The sequence below is a fragment of the Chrysochloris asiatica genome, unplaced genomic scaffold (assembly GCF_000296735.1).
Source record: "Chrysochloris asiatica unplaced genomic scaffold, ChrAsi1.0 scaffold00541, whole genome shotgun sequence".
NCBI classification, from domain to species: domain Eukaryota; kingdom Metazoa; phylum Chordata; class Mammalia; order Afrosoricida; family Chrysochloridae; genus Chrysochloris; species Chrysochloris asiatica.
This window is the reverse complement of record NW_006409059.1, coordinates 226525-238739: the sequence shown is the minus strand read 5'-3', so window position 1 is coordinate 238739 and position 12215 is coordinate 226525. Positions and strand designations below refer to the sequence as shown.

At 39.3% G+C, this 12215-nt stretch overlaps 1 pseudogene; it reads left to right on the top strand.

Annotated features, from left to right (window-relative positions):
* The first annotated feature begins 363 nt into the window (after positions 1-363).
* On the top strand, positions 364-2562 carry LOC102812397 (annotated as a pseudogene).
* Positions 2563-12215: the final 9653 nt, after the last annotated feature.

The following is a 12215-nucleotide window of genomic DNA, read 5'->3' as shown; positions in this document are numbered from 1 at the left end:
CATTGTGCTATCAATGGGCAGGAAGAGGAAAGGACTGGGTAGGTACTTTGTTATTTCTAGTTTTAGTGTAGGTGATTTGAGTAGTGAATTGAGTAAAGGTTTATAAAGCAAATCAGTTTCCATTCAACAATTCATATACATTTTATTTTATGTCATTGATTTTATATCATCACTTATCTCATATCCTCTCTGTGTTTTCTGTTTCCATTCCTCCATCTTTCCTAACCCTTCTGAATTTTGTTCTTGGGTAAATGCTGCCCTGTTGATCTAAAATTGTTGATCTAAAATCTAAGGAGTGTGTACCTCTCCCTGGTATTACTGTTCCCTTTATAGACCTGTCTATCATTGGGCTGAAAATGAGCCATGGGGATGAATTCATTTTCAGACCTGAAGGGTAACTAAGGGCCACCATCTCGAGGGTCCCACCAGTCTCTATCCAAACAGTAACTCTGGTCTTTTTTATGATTCTGAGTTTTGCTCCACATTTTTCTCCCAATCTATCCAGGACCTTCTAATGTGATTCTTTTGAGAGCAGTTTGTAGTGTTGCAGGGTCATGAGGCTGTTTTGTTTCTATGTGTCTTTAATTTACTTCATTCTTCTTCCCTCCATACTAAGAAAGACCCAAAGTTGCATCTTATATGATCACTCATGAACTTTTAAGACCCCAACCACTACTCAACAAAGTAAGATGTAAAACATTGCCTTTGTGGACTATGTTACTCCAATTGACCTTGGCATCCCAACACTATGGTCCTAAACCCCCAGGCCCAGTGACTCAAAGTGTTTGGTGATGTCTAAAAAAACAAGTTTTCGTAACTTTGCTCCCTGTGTGTTCAACCACATTCATGGATATATTTGCAGTATATACATGTAGAAATATCCTCTATCAAACCTATATATATGTTGTTGTTGTTAAGTACCGTCGAGTCAGTTCCGACCCATAGCGACCCTGTATAGGGTTTCTGAGGAGCAGCTGGTGAGCGTGAACTGCCGACCTTGCAGTTCAAATGGCTTATGCAGTCTGGCGCATTAGCCCACAGCACTACACCAGGACTCTCTCTCTCTCTCTCTCTCTCTCTATATATATATATATATATATTTTGCAATGATGGCCCTTCGTCACCCCTTCAGGTCTGAGAATGAACTCACTACTCACCCCCATGGTTCAATTTTCAGCCAAAAACAAAAACAATAGTTCTATGAGGGGAACAGTAATACTAGGAAGGTACATACTCCTTAGAATAATCAACCATTTGAGATCAAAAGGGTAGCATTTACCCAAAGGCAAAGTTCAGAAGTCAGGAAAGAAGGAGGGATGGAAACAGGAAACACAGGGAGAAAGTGGGATAAGTGATATTACACTGTGGAGATTACAATCAATGAAATGAAGTAAAATGTGTGTGAACTGTTGAATGGAAGATGGATTTGCTCTGTAAACCTTCACCCAATTCACAATAAAAAGTGTTAAAAATAAATTAAAGGTCCTTGGTCATGTGCAAGGCAAGATATTGAAGCACAGCCTGAAGAACCGGGATGCTCAAATCAGACAACTGCAAGATGTTGTCACAAATATGGAGAAGCATTTTGGAGAGCTGTGCCAAATCTTTGCTGCTTATGTATGGAAAACCGCCAGATTGCGAGACAAAGCAGACCTCCTGGTGAATGAAATCAATGTGTATGCCTCTTCAGAGATTCCAAATTTAAAGCAGGGCTTGAAAAACTTTGCTGATGAGTTTGCCAAACTTCAGGATTATCAACAAGCCAAGGCTGAAAGACTTGAAGCCAAAGTAGTTGAACCTTTGAAAGGTTATGGAACCATTGTAAAAATGAAGCAGGATGACCTCAAAGCAACATTGTGTTGTTGTTGTTGTTGTTAAGTACCGTGGAGTTGGCCGACTCATAGTGACCCTGTACAGGGTTTCTGAGGCTGTAAATCTTTATGGAAGAAGAAAGCCTCATCTTTCTCCTGCGGAACAGCTGGTAGTTTTGAACTGCCGACCTTGAGGTTAGAAGCCCGACTTGCAACCACTACGCTACCAGAGCTCCTTTCAAAGCAACATTAGCAGCAAGGAATTGAGAAGCTAAACAATTAACACAGTTAGAAATGATATGCCAGCAAAACCCATCCGATGGACATGTTATTTCATAGGCAGAAACTGAATTGCAAAGAGCTACAATAGATGCTACCTGAATAACTCGTCATTTGGAGGAAAACGATTGGCAACTTTGAAAAACAGAAAATAAAGGATATAAAGAAAATATTTTCAGAATGTATCACTATTGACTGTTATTTCATGGCCAAGCTTTAGAGGTCTACACTGCTGCATACCAAAATATACAAAAGATTAATGGGGAAGAAGATTTAGAGGTTTTCCGAAATTCTCTGTATCCACCAAATTATTCACTTCATTCTTTTAGATATTGTAAGAGCAAATTCAAAGTCGCCTCTTCAGAGATAGCTATCAGTTAAATGTGTATCTGGTAAATGTTGACTAAAAAAGGATCAAAACAAAGATAATGGTGATGATGATGAAGAACTAGACATTACAAAAGAAAATTAATTTTCATAAGTACACTTTGAACTTCCACTTTCATCTTAAAATGACTCAAAATCTAAGATTACTAACTGTAAACCTTTATACTAGCCTGATATGTTAAAGCTCAAAATACTATACAGAAAGTGTAAAAATAATTAAAGAACATTTATGCTGATCAAAATAAGTAAATTAAAAATAATAAAATAAAATAAAACATAAAGGTAGAAACATTTTAAAATATTCCATTTGGAGGATTTCTTTCTTGACAGGAAATAAAAGCAAATTGCCATTTTCCTTAATACAGGAAGGTAATGACACCTTTTGTCAATTATCTTTAATGTGGTACAACAGAAATTCAAAGAACAAAAAGGTGAGGAATATATATAGGAAAACACAATATTGCAGTGTTTGAAAGCATGTACATGAAAGCATGCCTATAGTACTCTATAACATAACTGTCTACTTAAAATAACTGAAAATAATAAATTCAGAAATTATAAGGCAAATTTACAAAAGTAAACTGCATCCCTATATACTACCATACAAAATACAATGGTAAAATAATTTAAGAGCTATAAGCCATAAATCAATAAACCACGGTTTCTACTCAAAATGCAGTATTAAAAAAAAGATGTTATAAAAGCCAAATTGGGGGCAGGGGGAGGAAGGAAGACATAAATCAACAAAGATATCATGGAAAGTTTAAAAGTAGCAAGAATGAAAGAGACCCTAATTTGAAGTGTATTACATCTTTATATTAGAGCCTTGGTGTTGACTCTGTAGGATAAGCACTAGTATGCTAATCACAAAATTGGTGGTTCAAACCTACCAGCCGCTCCTTGGAAACTCTATACAGGGTCTCTATGAGTCCAAAATGACTTGGCTGCACTCAACAACAACAACAACATTTTTTTTATTAATCTAAAGTCTCCATAGGATCCTTTACACAACTTGATAGATTCATAGTGTAATCCACCTAGAAGTATAAGTAGCCATGGATACTAGTATATGTATTTTCTTCAATGTAAATATAAATTTATCCTGTCATGTTTTATCTTCTGTAAAGTAGAATCATCAAAACCTTATAGCACTGGATTAAGAAGAGAGATCCTAGCAATGGATTGAAACTATTATAAAAACCTGGTGGTACTGTAGGATAAGCACTGGACTGTTAACTGCAAGGCTGGCTATTCAAATCTATCAGCAGCTCCATGGGAGAAAGCTGAGACTTTCTGCTACCATCAAGATTTACAGTCTTTGAAACCCTATACAGGGTCGCTATGAGTTGGAATCAACTTGGTGGTAATAAGTTTGGTTTGGTCTTGGAATAGTTAATAAACTATTAAAATAGAAGGAAAGTATCCCTCTTTAGTAAACAGTTGATGGACTGCTGGATATCAGGATGGAGAAGAGTATAGAATTATAACATACCACAATGCAATAAATTCCAGATGTGTTTTTTAAAAGTTGATTTGTAAAAAGACACAGAATAGCATATTTATTCCAGATGTGAACAAGAGACAAAATTCTTATCTATGAAACAAGATAAGATGAATTCAATTACATGTATTAAAATAAATACTTTTTTTATATTAGGGAATATACACAATAAAGTGAAAGGAACAGAAAAGAAAAAAACTGTATTTTTCTCACAAATGTACACACGCATATAGCACATAGAGGAAACTAGCAGGTGAGGCGGTTGTGTGATTAGCAAAAAAACCTGTAATGTGCACATAAGGTGCCTGTGTCATCACTAAAAAAGGTGAACACAAATGCCTGTTGCCATTAAGTAGATTCCAAATTACAGCCACCCTATTGAAAAGAGTAGTAGAACTGCCTCATAGGGTTTCCAAGGCTGTAATCATCATGGGAGCAGACTGCCATACTTTTCTCTCATGGAACAGTTGGTGGGTTGAATCACAGACCTTTAGGTTAGCAGCCTAGTGCTTAACCACTGCACCACCAGGTCTCCTTTCAGTCAAGTAAAAAAAGAGAGTGAAAGAAAATTCTGACTCTGAAAATCATTCCATGGAACACAGAAGTCTCTTTAACAATTAAAACATGGACATTTAGTTACTTGACTCAGTGGTTCTCAAAGTTTAGCATGCACCATAATCACCAGAAGGACTCATTAAAGCACAGACTGTCTGGCTCCACCCGTGGTTTTCTGATTCAGTAGATCTGTGGTGAGGCCTGATAACCTGTATTTCTATCAAGTATCCAAGGGATCCTGATGCTGCTATCCTAGGCATCAAGGGTAATATAAAATTTGAGAAAAATAATAAGGTTAAGCAGTAATCAATATGGGATTTAGGGTGAGGCAAAAATTAGAAACATTAAATAATCTGAATCTTATTTTTCAGAATACACTGGGAAAGACTGGAAGAGAAGGAAGATCAAGATTGAAAGTCCCAACTCTTTAAGAACTTGAGAAAGAAGACTGAACAGAGTCTGTCTGTTTCTCTCTACTCTTTGGAATATTTGGTATTCAGAGCTGAAAATCATGAATTTGTAATGGGCAATGGGAAAAAGCACTAAGAAAGATAGGAATGAATAGATAGATAGTTGAAGCACAAACTGGCTACTGAAGAATACTACAAGTCAAGGAGCCCTGGTGCTGCTATAGAATAAACACTGGACGGCTAACAGCAAGGTCAGTTGTTCAAACTCACCAGACGCTCCTTAGAAACCCTATACAGTGTCACTACGAATCGGAACTAACTCTACGGCACTTAACAACAACAACAACACCGCACGTCAAAGCAGGAAAGGTGTTCTGAGGCCAGAGTTGTGACAGGATAGAAATGGTAGGCTAAATCAGAATTCTCCAAACCTTCCCTTCTTTTCTCTTAAAGATTCATCCTATTTAGTTTCTTGAATTGTCTCATTTCCAGAAGACAAAATGTGCTGATGATATACAACATTGAATTCTGGGATAAAACTCTTCTGCTTCTCTCTACACCCAAACATAAAGTTAAAAAGCAGATGGGAAAAACTATAATACTTGCATTTTGTTGGTGGGAATGTAAAATGGTACAGCTGTGGTGGTGAACAGTTTACCTGCTCCTCAAAAGGTTAAACAAAAAGATACCTTATGAAGTAACAATTCTATTCCTAGGCATATACCCTCAAAACTTGAAAACAGGGACTCAAACAGAACAGATACTTGTACATAAATGTTCAATGGGGCTTTAATCACAACAGCCAAAAGGTAGAAATAGCCTGTGTCCATATCAACGGATGAACAAAATGTGGCATGAAAATGCACATACAATGGAATATTATATACCCATTAAAAGTAATGATGTACTGATACATGCTTCAATGGTGATGAACCTTGAAAATATTATGCTAACTGAAATAGACACAAAAATTATATGATTCCAGTTATATGTCATTGTTAGCTGTCACCGTGTCAAACCCAACTCATGGTGACCCTATGACAAAATGTTGCCTAGTTCTGCATCACCTTCACAGTCATTAGTATGCTCAAATCCGTTACTGTGGCCATTATATATTTTTTTTGAGTGCCTTTCAGAATATCAGATGATATTGTGTTGTTATCCATAGGGTTTTCATTGGCTAATTTTCAGAAGTAGATCACTAGGCTTTTCTTCCTAATTTGTATTCAGTCTGGAAGCTCTGCTGAAACCTGTCCACCATGGAATACCCTGCCGGTGTTTTAAGTACTGATGGCATAGCCTTTAGCATAGCATGTAAGCCACTATAGTATGACAAAGTGAGACAGGTGGTGGCCACATATATGGAATATCTAGAATAGGCAAATTCATAAAGACAGAAAGTAGACCGGAGGTTGTCAGGGCTGGAGGTAAAAGGTGGAGTTATTGCTTAATGGGTGCAGAGTTTGTTTCGGGTGATGAAAATTTTGGAAAACGACAGTGATGGTGGTTATACATTATGAATGTAATTAATGCCACTGAACTACACATTTAAATGATTTAAAATAGCAAATTTTATGTCGTTTTTTTATTGTGGTAAAATATCAATGACACACACACACATAATGGTAGATGGGGTACACATTAAGAGTTTCTATTAAACTCCTATTTGTACCTACTAGACCAAACAACCACAGTTGTGTTCATTGACGCATTTCTAACCGCTACCATAATGGATGGAGTCCTGGTGTGGCGCTGTGGGTTAATGCACTGGATTGCAAGGTCAGTTTGAACTGCAAAGTCAGTGGCTTAAGTCGCTCTGAGTTGGAACCGACTTGACGGCACTTGACAACAGCAACCATAATGGATGGCACATAGCAAGTGATTCCCAAATAAGTATTCAAGGCCAGCAGTATAAAACTACCAGCTGTTCCGTGGGAGAAAGAGGAGGCTTTCTGCTCCCGTAAAGATTTACAGCCTTGGAAACCCTATGCAGAGTTGCTACGAGTCAGAACCGACTTCACAGCACACCACCACCACCACCATCATTCTCATATAAGCCCACTACATCCCCAACATTCAGAAGACATTCAATAAATATTTATCAAATACATGAACAAATGAAAGGCAAAGGTAATCTAAGAGCATCCTGCAATCCTTTATGGCAGCCAAGACCCACTAGCAAGAATACCCAATGATTTTGCCTGCCTTGTTTATCACTGTATCCTCAACACTCAACACAGTGCCTGATACATAGTGGAAACTTAAAAAACATACTTAGAAAAGGAAAGGAAGCACATAACAGCACTCATTCCTTGTATATGTTGGCAAGATTCTTTGAATACATGAGACAACAATCACACCTATGTGGAAAGCACAAGAGGAATAAAGAGAAAGCTCACACTTCAGCACTCAGAGCACCTGAACGCGGAGACATTATGTTAATAATGACATTTATTCTAGTACACTCAACATAAAGTCTTCCATCCCTAATAATTCTATTCTCAACACCCACCAGGCACTCAAAAAAATGTATTACTAGTAAGAGAAGAAGAAGGGCGAGGTGATGCACAGGCTCTTTGTCCTTCTTGATGCAGTTGAGCTCACCCTCTCTGAATCCTTGCCTAGGTGCATTGCATTGAAATAGCACTAGCACCCAGATAGCAAGGATTAGAGAGAGGGAGCGGAGTAGAAGGCTCAGGCACCTGCAGTGCTCGGTGTGGAGAAGGTTTTCTGTTGCAGGAAATAATTAGCCTTACACTTTGTGTTGGGAGAGTGTATTAGTAAGAAGCCCCATTCTGTTGTACACAAAAACTTAATACATGCAGAGATATTAGATGACAAAGAAGTCCATTCTCCTATGCATATTCTTTGAAGGTAGGGACCAAGTCCATCTCGCAAACTACCGTATGTTGACAGCCCAATACAGTGTCAGTTCATAATAAGTGCTAAATAAATACTTGTGGAAGGGAAGAAAAGAGGTGGGAAGACAGGTGGGAGAGGTGATTCACTGGTACTTTGTCCTTCTCCATGCAGAAAAGGTCCCTTAGAGTCCTGAAGTGGGTGTATTGTATAAAATTTGTGCTCACATCTAGGTCACAAGGAAGAATAATAAGAGGGGCAGTAGAGCAGAAGGCTCAGGATGTGCACACCACACACATGGACATAGGTACCCATATCTTTGAGAAGACAAAGAAAAGTCCAATTTCTGGCACTCTAAGCCCATGTAAACCACAGCTAGTTTGATTAAGAGGAATCTGATTCTTCATGAGCCCTCTAGACAGTAAGGCTGGTGCCCCTGACCAATTTGTTCACCGTTGGCATCCTCAAATAGCAGTAACTCAATATATTTGTTGAAAGGATGGGTGAATGGCTTGATGAGTGAATTAATGAACAAAGTAATGCACACATAAATGACTGGAAAAAAAGAGCAGAGAACCACTGTACAGGCTCTGTCTTACAAACACACACAAGGATCACAACCTCACATCTCTGTATAAGCTTACTGCACTGAGGAGGCAATCCATGCCTAGGTCGCAAGGATAAGTGAATGGGAACAGAAATAAAGGTCCAGGCACCTGCACACCAGACATTCATCGAGTGTAGGCATTTACACCCTGCAAATAAGTGTGGGTAATAAGAAGGTCTCTGTCCTGCCCTTTACGTTTTGTGTGGAAATGTGTCTATATTTACACGTGTGTGTTTGCATGTGCATACATGGGTTTGTCAGAGGAATGAGAAGGCTCAATTCTTGGCACACTCAGGATGTCTGTTTCCTAGCTTGGAAAGTTCATTCACTATACACACCTCCAATAAGCTGGAAATCTATAAAGAGAGACAGACACTGTTTTATTCAGCTGGGCACTACCAGAACAGTGATATATAAAAAGTGATCCATTTGTATGTACTCATTTAATGGTTGGATTTAAGTGTGTTTGGCAGAAGGTTCATGATGACAAGGCTCGTCCTCCTGTAATCCATGCACACAGGAGGTGTTTTGAGAAATCACAACTCCTATATGCAATGGGTATGGGAGAAGAAGCATTTGTTCTGCACATCATGTGTGTATGTTTAAAGTGCGAAGTGCAGGCTCTGAAGACTTCTCCTTAATACAGTCTTCATTGTATGATCACTTAACCATGTGGTTACAGACATGGGAGACAATAATGAGAAGATGTACTCCCTGCCGCTGTCTGCATGCTAAGCAAAGGGAATATACATGAGGAATGGCAAGTCCATTCTATACCACCTCCTATAAATGAAGTCCATTGAAGTTTGGGACTTGACTTACTCATTACTGTGTCCCTGGTACTTACTTTAAATCAGTGATCCTCAAACTTGAGCATAAAAAAGAATCACCTGAAGAGCTTGTTGAAACACAGATTGCTGGGCCTCACTCATTTTGACTTTCTGCTTCTAACAAGTTCCTAGGTGATACTAATGCTGCTGGGTCAGCAACTATACTTTGAAAACCCCTGTTCAAAATGGACATTACAGAAATGGAAGAGCTGAAGAGGGTGATGCAAGAATTTGACTCTTAAACATGAATGAGATTCACTCTCATTGAATTTTTGTATAAGGATAATAGACTAGCGCGGCATTTGTTCCTAGTTATCAAGAATGAGAATAAACTGAACAGAATTTTCAAATTGTGTGTATGTATGTCTAAGAAGCATCATTTTCCTGTTCATAGATGATTTGACTATGTACAAAGGTGATGAGAAGTCTTTTCTGCATATGCATATACAAGTTCTGGCTATGGGACAAGCATGTAGGAAGTGCATTATCTTGTACACTAGATATGGGTGAAAGGAAGCTTCTAATGAAGCTCATTATCTTATGCATACCATGGAGGCATTTCTGTGTACAGGGGGACATTATCTTATGATTCTATATCTGAGTGCTATGTGTGTATAAGAAAGAGAGTGGAAGAGAGAGAGAGATGGGGTTATGTTTACCATATGTCTCCAGAACTGGTAAATGACATGGTCCTCTCCTTACTTGTTGAGGGCATGAGTGAAAGGAGGAGCAGGGGAATGTACAGAAACTCTGCACTCTATGCAAAAGCAACTCAGTCTTGGAATGATTGCACTGTGACTGCAACATAGCCAGGTACTAAAGATTATTGAAGAAGAGAAGAACTGAAGACTCAGATACCCACATACCGTGTGCACACTCATGTATATGTGTGTATGTACACACAGGGAAGGTTCTTTTCTACATACATATATGATTGTATAGACAGATAAGGAAAAGGATCTCTCCAAGATACCGGTGGGTGGGTATCTATTTATTTATGGGAATATAAGAAAGCTCATTGGTCTTCATGCTGGGTAATAGGAGCAGGACAGTACAACAGGCCCCATCTCCTGCGCTCCCTGTAAGTGAGATTAGTATATGTACATCCATATCTCTGGGTTTGTCTGTGTATATAGGGTGTGGGGGAGATGTGGCGAAATCTCACTCTAGCATACGGTGCACATGCTTCTCCTTATGATTATGATGGAACAACAGCTGCCTACTGTTCCACATCATTCATGTCTGTTTTAGAAGAAGTATAGCCAGAATGCTCCTGAGAAGCCAGGATAGTGAGACTTTGTCTCTCATACTTTAGACATGTTATCAGGAGGGACCAGTCCCTGGAGAAAGACATCATGCATGAGAAAGTGGAGGGTCAGTGAAAAAGAGGAAGACCTCTAATGAAATGGATTGGCACAGTGGCAGTAGCAATGGGCTCAAGCATAACAATGATTGTGAGGATAGCATAGGATCTGGCAGTGTTTCCTTCTGTTGTGTCAGAACCGACTTGATGGCACCTAACAACAAGTCTGTTCATTATTTTTCTACCAGAATATAAACTCCAGAAGGGTAGCAACCTTGTTCCATTTGATCCTTGCTACATGTGGCGCCGTGGGTTAATGCGTCAGACTGCAAAATGTTTGAACTGCGAAGTTGGCAGTTCAAGCTCACCAGCTGCTCCTTGGAAACCCTATACAGGGTCACTAGGGATTGGAATCGACTTGACGGCACTTAACAACAACAAACATGTTTTGTGACCAACATAGTGCCTGGCATCTAGTAGACACTCAAATATTTGTGGAAGGAAGGAAAAAGAGGGAGAGTTGCTGTCGCTTTAAATGTGTACAAGACTCCTTCACTTTGAACCACTGAACAGGGGCATTGAATTAAGACAGCACTTGCACCTAGGCTGAAAGAATGTGGGGTGGTGCAGCAGGTCAGAGGGCTCAGATACCTTCACACTCTGTGGATCTGGGACTTTGGGTGTAACCAGAAAGGCCCCTCTCCTACATACAGTGCATTTATGTGGACTTATACTGAGGTTTAAAAGCTCCCCAGGCATACATCTGTGTGGCATATGTGTGTGTATGTTTATGTGTGTGTGTAACGTTCCAAACTGTGGCTCACTCACTCTCAGGACATGCAGACATAATGAATGAGAAGGAAGTCCATTCTCCTCCCTAGACTGTAAGCTTCATTTTTTTTGTGGACCAAGTTTCCAGCACAGCACCTGTAATAAATACTCAGCAGACAATTATAAAAGATTGGAAGGGGAGGAAGGTGTAAAGGTGCCTTGTCCCATGCAAAGATGAAGCTTTCACTCTCTGATTTACAGCCTTGGAAGCCCTATGGGGCACTTTTGCCCTGCCCTGTAGGGTCTCTATGAGTCCAAATCAACTTCACAGATGTGGTTTGCTTTGGTTTGGAAACTGAAATAAGGAGGTTTCTTTACATATATAACTGTGAGAATAGGAACAAGAAGTCTCTCACTTGTGTGTAAATTGAAGGGGGTGGATAAGCCCACTATTTGGCCCACTCACCCTCAGTACATGCTGGAGTACTCTGTTCTACTCTATGTTTACTCCTGGTTCACCCGAAGCCCAGCACAGTGCCCAAAAAATACTAATTGTGGAAGAAAAGAATTTCTGAGGAACAGAAGGCAGGCATGCAGGCAAACCATAAGCAGATGAGAGAGGTGATGTACAGATCCTCTGTTCTTCTCTACTCAGAGGCATTTTACTGGTTCAGCCAACACTTGCATTCAGATACTAAGAGTTAAGGAGGGAGAGCAGAGCAGAAAGCACACTGTGTGTACTTGTATAAGTTAATTCGCATTCCTTTTCTGCCATACATCAATGCATGTATTTAGTAAGACTGATGCATCTAGAGTAGGATGTATTCAGTCCCATTCACAATGTCACATGGACACTATCCTACAGAACTTTTGAATCTGTAATGTGAATAATATAATTTTCA